Here is a 6,799-nt window from a genome sequence, read left to right on the forward strand (position 1 = left end):
CCCTGGCTAGGACCCCTCCTAGCCGCGGTGTATCCACCATCGTACTCCCGAGAGTCAGCTGGTTTTCGCTGACCCGGCTGCCCCTGCCACACTCCGACTCCTCCCGATGTGGGGGGGGGAGGGGCCTCCCCCCCCCCTTTGCCATCCCTCTCTGACCCCGCTTCAGCGCGGGAAAAGCCGCCATTGCTGGCCACACCCCACTCTTCTCTCCTCCCCCTTCCTCCGTCCCGCGCGCGGGAAACAGGGGAAAGCCCGCGCTTTCGCCCGGCCACACCCTACCCCGCCATCTTCAATTCCACCCCCGTCCCCATCCAAGCCCATAAAAAAGCCCCCTTAAAACGAGAGGAAGAAAAAAGAGAAAAAGAAAACACGCATAACCAACGTGCACCCCCCCCGTCCCGCCTCCCCAACTTAACAATATAACAATATAAATAACAAATCTCAAATAAATACATAAATACATAACTATGCCTGCATAACTAAATAACTACCCAATAATAACGTATTTAACCATCACCCTCCATCGAACAGAACAGTAACCATAACCCTTAAAGAACAGATCAAAAAACAGTAAAAAAAGCCCCCCCTACAACAACAATAATTAAGGGAAGTTGGCAACGGGAAGAGACACACAAAAAGGAACAAAGAAACCCCCCATAACACAAGTTTCAAAGAAACCAAACGATCCATCAACTTTAACCAAGTTCCGACCTGGCCTAAGAAAGACATGGGCCACTTGATCAGTCAAGGGTACTCGGGCGGCCTCGACCGCCGGCGTTCCCAAGTTCTAGTTCAGGTCCAGCTTTTCCTCCCGAACAAAAGTCCATGCCTCCTCTGGGGTCTCAAAGTAATGGTGCTGGTCCTTGTAGGTGACCCACAAACGCGCTGGCTGCAGCATTCCGAACTTGATCCTCTTTGCGTGCAGCACCGCCTTCGTCCGGTTAAACCGGGCCCGCCGCTTTGCCACCTCCGCACTCCAGTCCTGATATATCCGCACCGTCGAATTCTCCCATTTGCTGCTTTTCTCCCTCTTGGCCCACCTCAGCACTTTCTCCCGATCACAGAAACGCTGGAATCGCACCAGCACCGCCCTCGGGGGCTCGTTCGCCCTAGGCCGCCTAGCCATGACCCGATATGCTTCTTCCAGCTCCAGGGGCGATGGACCGGCCCCCTCTCCCATCAGGGAGCTCAGCATCTCCGCTACATATTTCGGGAGATCAGGCCCCTCCAGGCCTTCTGCTAGGCCCAGGATCCTCAAGTTCTTCCGCCTCATTCGAGTGTCCAGCTCCTCAAAGCGGCTCTGCCATTTCAGGTGGAGTGCCTCGTGCACCTCCACCTTTCCCACGAGGACCGTGGCCTCCTCCTCCCTTGCAGTCATCTCCTGCTGCAGCTCTCTTATCGACGCCTCTTGGGTCGCCTGGGCCCCCATCAGCCTTGTGGTCGTCGCGTTCATAGACTCTAAGAGTTCCACTTTCAGCTCCGTAAAACACCGGAGGAGAGCGGCCTGCTGCTCCTCCGCCCATTTTCTCCAATCTTCTAGTGCGCCACCGGCCGCCATTTTGGTCCTCTTCCCCCGCTTTTTTCGGGGAGCTGCTGCCGCTTTTTTTGTCGCCCCACTCCGAGTACCGACCATAAAGTTGGTCTCACTCTCCTCAGGGAGCCTTCCCCCACCGGGATTCGTCTTTACAGTACCGTCGGGGCCCTCCAATCGGCCCTTAAACACCTTTGTCGCAGGAGCTGCCAAATGTGCGACTTAGCTGGTCATAGCCGCAACCGGAAGTCGTCACCCTTATTTTTAAACAATGACCAGTGATCCTGTTCAAGTCCCCAAAAGAGAAATTTTTTTTTTTTTTTTTTAAAGATTTAGAGTACCCAATTGCCTTTTTCAATTAAGGGGAGATTTAGCGTGGCCAATCCACCTATCCACCTATTGGGTTGTGGGGACGAAACGCACGCAGACACGGGGAGAATGTGCAAACTCCATACAGACAGTGACCCAGAGCCGGGATTCGAACCCGGGTCCTCAGCGCCGTAGGCAGCAATGCTAACCACTGTGCCACCGTGCTGCCCCCCCAAAAGAGAAATTGACGCACTCAGAGAGATGACCATACTATATATAGAAGGATATTGAACTCTATACGATATAACATTACAACAGTAACTATATTTTAATTGAAAAACACTTCATACATGACTATGCAGGACTTGCATGTTGATAACAATGTCATGTTCATGTGCTCGATCAACATTTTCAGTCTATTCACTAAAATGCTGCCCAGGGAAGCCATAGACAATTGCACTTTGTCACTCACATTTGACTTCGCACAGTGGGCTAAACAGCTGGCTTGTAATGCAGAAAAAGGCCAGCAGCGCAGGTTCAATTCCCGTACCGGCCTCCCTGAACAGGAGCCGGAATGTGGCGACTAGGGGCTTTTTACAGTAATTTCATTGAAGTCTACTTGTGACAATAAGCGATGATTATTATTATTATATCATGATGATCTAGATGTGCTGCCATTGTCTGAATCAGTGGGAGTGATTCGGTCGCTGTCGGCGGGAACTCTGCGCGAAGGGTCGGGGGTCGGCCTGTGGGGCAGGGAAAAGCGCTCCTTCACCGGGGGAGCCTCCGATGGGGTCTGGCCCACGATCGGGGCCTGCCATTTGGCAGGCCGGCCGGCCTCTCCCCCCCCCACCCGGCCTAATTTGTTGCGCGGCCGGCCCCTGAACCCCGACGCCATGTTGAGTCGTGGCCAGCGCGCTGAAGAAGTCCCCAACTGGCCCAACTGCGCATGTGCGGGTTCACGCGGTGCCCATTTGGCGCCGGGAAGGGAGGCTGGAGCGGCATGAACCGCTGGGGGCCAGAATCGGTTGTCCCCGTGCCCGTTTCGCGCAAACACTTGGTCTCCATTTTGGAGAATCGGCCCCAGTATTTCCACAAGAAATGTGCTGAATGGAATGCCCGTAACCTCCGGTCCCTTGTGTATTTTCTTTTTTTTAATAAATTTAGAGTACCCAATTAATTTTTTCCAATTAAGGGGCAATTTAGCGTGGCCAATCCACCTAGCCTGCACATCTTTGGGTTGTGGGGGCGAAACCCACGCAGACACGGGGAGAATGTGCAAACTCCACATGGACAGTGACCCAGAGCCGGGATCGAACCTGGGACCTCGGCACCATGAGGCAGCAGGGCTAACCACAGTGCCACCCTGCTGCCCCCTTGTGTATTTTCGATATGTGGATGATATGTTTGCTACATTTGAATTCACCGTCGCATATTTCCTTACACACCTTAATGGACCGCCCCTGCTCTCAAACTCTCCTCTGAAATGGAGCAGCCGAACAAGCTCCTTTTGCTTGATGTGTGTTCATTGAGAAATGCGCCAGTGGGTCACCTACTACTGTCTACCGCAAGCCCACTTTCACCGGTCAATATTTGCGTTGGGATTCCTACTGTAAGATTGGCCTTATTGGTAACCTCATAAATAGGGCATAAGCCATTTGCACACCCTGCGAGCTTGATGCTGAAACAGGCTCCTGCAGGATAATGGCTATCCTGATCAGATCATTACTCACTGTATAGCGAGCAATCTCATGAATGTGCCTAAGGCCACAACATTTGATCCTGAAAAATGCCCAATCTCTCTCGGATTAAGGTGTCTTAAAAATTTGAGCAACAGGTAAGCTAGCCGTTGCACACTCTTACTAGGCAGTAGCAACATGGGTGGTATTTGCCACTAACAGGATACTGCCGTGAAGCCCAAAAGACCTTCTGCCTACCACACAAATGAGTCATGTAGTATATGAATTTGAGTACTGGTTTGGTGGCCGTACACCTCAACGACTGGGGGAATCATACCAAACAGAATTTCCCTTATGCTGTCTGCAACTGGTCAAATACAGACCATTCCCAATCAGCCCGTGCCCTGGAAAACACTTGTTAAACAATATTGATTGTGCCAAGAATGCGCCTGAAAACCAATTTAAGATCATTGGTCGGGCTCACAGTGAGGCTCACATATGTGTGCTAGAAGGTACATATGTCCACAGAATTCCTCCAGTGCTGAAGGAGACCATTCGGCCCATCAAGTCTGCACTAACCCTCTGAAAGAGCACTCCACCCCAAGCCCATTCTTCTGCCCGAACGCAATAACCCCTCAACTTAACCTACACATCCCTGGACACCAAGGGGCAATTTAGCGTGGCCAATCTACCTAGTCTGCCATCTTTGGATTATTTCTATTCACACACAGTGTTCTGTACTTTGCAAACAAAAAGGGCATGTCCACAGGTTGAACCTTTTTCAACTAAACATTAGTTTGGGGGACAGCCATTCCCTGGTTCATTCCCCCTGACAATGCCTTGACCAATCAGATTTGACTTGCCTGGTTTGCATGTAAACAAAAGCTTGGCAATTAATTGTTACCTGGTGAATTCACCATGGCAACACCTACACCAGTCAGAATCCATTTGCTAACCAATTAGCACTCTTTTCTCATGCAGTATACATTGTTCTGCCCTTTGAGATTTGGTATTCTAGCAAATCAGTTCTGATGAGTGCAAGATGAAAAGTTTCAACAGCATGTTTCTTTTATCAGCACCAAAAAATACTTAATTGGCTATAATGCCTATTGAGGTATCCTAAGATCATGGAAGGTGCTATATAAATGCAATGAGCAATGAATATCAGAAAAGATTAGACAAGAAGGTCTATTTTCTTTAGAAAAGAGACAACTGAAAGGGTGACCTGATAGAGGTCTTTGAGATTATGCACCGGTTTTACAGGGTAAGTGTAGAGAGGGTGTGAGGGAGATGAGAACACGGGGTCATAAATATAAAAGAGTCAGTAATAAATCCAATCGAGAATTTAAGAGAAACTTCTTTACTCAAAGCGTGGTGCGAAGGTGGAACTAGCGAGAAATAGCAGTGAATAGTATAGATGCATTTAAAGGAGAGTTAGATAAATGCATGAGGGAGGAAGGAATAGCAAGATCCAAATCACTCCACATGCTAGGAGGAGATGAAGAGTGGGTTGGGAGGACATGCATGTGGAGCACAAACACCAGCATGGACCAACCAGGCCAAATGGCCTTTCCTGTGCTGTACATGCCATGCAATTCTATGTAAGCCTTTATTCTTCACTTTCTTCTCAAATCTATCAATCCAAAGCTCGTGTTAAAGTTATATTAATCCAGGCAGTAGCTACATCATCCAGAGCAGGGAGGTGTGTGCTGTCCTTTGTCCTCGACTGGATAACCAGAAGGAAAAGGGGACGATTACTTTCAGCAACACTTTAGACAGGTGTGGGGAGATCAACCAGGTCCTTCTTCCTTTAATTATTTATTTATTTATTTATTTAAATAGAGAGTACCCAATTAATTTTTTCCAATTAAGGGGTAATTTAGTCTGGCCAATCAATCTACCAACCTGCACATCTTTGGGTTGTGGGGGTGAAACCCACGCAAACACGGGGAGAATGTGCAAACTCTACACGAACCCGGGGCCTCGGCGCCGTGAGGCTGCAGTGCTAACCACTGCACCATCGTGCTGCTCCAAGTTCCTCTTCCTGATTGTGAACTGGTGATTTCTGTTGTGGAACGCCTGGATATCAAGTGACTGTCAGGTATTCTTTTTCTAAACTTAGAGTACCCAATTATGTTTATTTCCAATTAAGGGGCAACTTAGTCTGGCCAATCTACCTAGCCTGCACATCTTTGGGTTGTGGGGGTGAAACCCACACAAACACGGGGAGAATGTGCAAACTCTACACAGACAGTGACCCAGAGCCGGGATCGAACCCGGGTCCTCAGCGCCGCAGTCCTAGTGCTATCCACTGCACCACATGCCGCCCTGGGTATGGTTAAAGAAAACACAATAAATAAGGGTAGGGGGTCGACCACTTGTGGCCTCAAACCTGTTCCACATTCAATAAGGTCATGGCAAATCTGCAACCTCAAATCCTGTACAATCCCCATAATTCCTTAATACCCAAAAATCTATTGACCTATCGCTTGACTGAGCACCTACAGCTCTCTGGGATACAGAATTCTAAAGATTCACAACCCTTTGAATGAAGGAATTTCTCTTTGTCCCAGTTCTAAATGGCCACCCCCTTATTCTGAGGTTATGACCCCATGTTTTAGCTTCTCCAGCCAGCGGCAACATTTTCTCCATCCCTTACAAGTTTGTTTCAATTAGATCCCTTTTCATTTCTTGTAAACTCCAGGGAATGAAGGTCTAGTCCAGTCAGTCCCTCATCATCGGACAAGCCCCCCATCCCAGCACTCAGGCGAGTCAGCTATCATTGCATTCCCTCCAGGGTAACTATGTTCAAGTTTGAAAACAACCAATTAATTAGACCAACGTGGATAGAACCCGAAGACGCATAAGACACAGGAACAGAAGTAGGCCATTCGGCCATCAAGTTTACTCAGCCATTCAATGGGATTGATATGATTTGATTTCATTTATTGTCAACTGTACCAAGGCACAATGAAAAGTATTGTTCTGCGTTCATCCCTGAAAAAACATAGGATATATGATAAATGTAAATATATAGACACAGACATCGGGTGAAGCATACAGAGTGCAGTACTACTCAGTAAATATGTATGGAGATCAGTTCAGTCTGTAAGAGGGTCATTCAGGAATCTGGCAGCAGCGGGGAAGAAGCTGTTTTTGAGTCTGTTCGAGCGGGTTCTCAGATTTTTGTATCTCCTGCCTGATGGAAGAGAGAATAACCCGTGGGGGGGGGGGGGGGGGTGGAGGAGAGGAGTCTTTTATTATGCTGCCTACTTATAAT

Source organism: Scyliorhinus canicula, chromosome 18 (genome assembly GCF_902713615.1).
Source record: "Scyliorhinus canicula chromosome 18, sScyCan1.1, whole genome shotgun sequence".
Lineage (NCBI taxonomy): Eukaryota > Metazoa > Chordata > Chondrichthyes > Carcharhiniformes > Scyliorhinidae > Scyliorhinus > Scyliorhinus canicula.